Genomic DNA, 1469 nt, shown 5'->3' on the forward strand with positions numbered 1-1469 from the left:
TTGAATGTAGCCGTTGAGAAAAGCGCTCTTGACATCCATTTGATATAACTGAAAATTAAGAGAATAGGCATATACAAGTAATAGTCTAATAGCTTCAAGTCTAGCAACCAGAGCAAAAGTTTCATCAAAGTCTATACCTTCTTCCTGATTGTATCCTTGGGCTACTAGTCTAGCTTTATTTCTAACAATAACACAATTTTCATCAGATTTATTTCTAAAGACCCAACGAATTCCAATGACATGCCTATTTTTCGGTCTAGAAATAAGTTCCCAAACTTCATTCCTCTCAAACTGGTTTAATTCTTCTTGCATAGCAAGAGTCCAGTGTTCATCCTTGATTGCATCATCAATCTTAGAGGGTTCTATCTGAGAGACGAATGCCATGTTTAGACAGAAAGCATTCTACGAGTAGTTATACCTTTACTTATATCACTGATGATGTTGTCAATAGGTTGATTTCGATGAGTTCTCCATTATTTTGGTAGATCTGAGTGAATATGCTCTTCTTGAGAAGATAGATTATCATCCATTCTCAATTCCTCAGGTTCAGTTGTAATATCAACAATATAATTTTCTTTAGCATGGGAACTTGGCAAGTCGTCTTCATCACAAGATATCACATCTTTTAGTACAGTTTTGGTTTCATCAAAAGATACATGAAAAAATTCTTCCATGACTAGAGTTCTTTTATTAAAGACTCTATAAGCTTTACTCGTGAGAGAATAGCCAAGGAAAATTCACTCATCAGCTTTGACATCAAACTTGCCCAAGTTATCCTTACCATTGTTCAGAACAAAACATTTATAACCAAAACATGCATATGAGAAATGTTTGGTTTTCTACCTTTGAAGAGTTCATAGGGGGTTTTCTTAAGAATAGGTCTGATAAGAACTCGATTCGAAACATAACACGCAATGCTAACTACATCAGTCCAGAAATATTTTGGGAGGTTAGTTTCATTTAACATTGTTCGAGCCAGTTCTTCTAAGGACCGGTACTTTCTCTCTACAACACCATTTTGTTGAGGTTTCTAGGAGCATAAAAATTGTGGTTGATCCCAAGATCATCACAGAATTCTTCAAAAGAAGAGTTTTGAAATTCTCCCCCATGAACACTTCGCATAACAGCGATTTTTAGAGATTTTTCATTCTGAAATCTTTTAGCATAAATGCTAAAGGCTTTGAATGCCTCATTCTTATGTACTAAGAATAGAGTCCAAGTATAGCTAGAAAAATCGTCCACTATAACGAGAGCATAATAATTACCACCAAAACGTTTTGTCCTTGAGGGACCAAATAAATCCATATGAAGTAATTGTAATGGTCTATCGGAAGAAACCATGTGCTTTGGTTTGAAAGAGGTTTTTGTTTGTTTACCCATTTGACAAGCACTACATAGTTTGTCTTTAAAAAACTTTATTTTGGGTAAACCAACAACTAAATCTTTCTTAATGAGTTTATTCAAATGTT

The sequence above is a fragment of the Lupinus angustifolius genome, chromosome LG04, assembly GCF_001865875.1.
Source record: "Lupinus angustifolius cultivar Tanjil chromosome LG04, LupAngTanjil_v1.0, whole genome shotgun sequence".
NCBI lineage: Eukaryota > Viridiplantae > Streptophyta > Magnoliopsida > Fabales > Fabaceae > Lupinus > Lupinus angustifolius.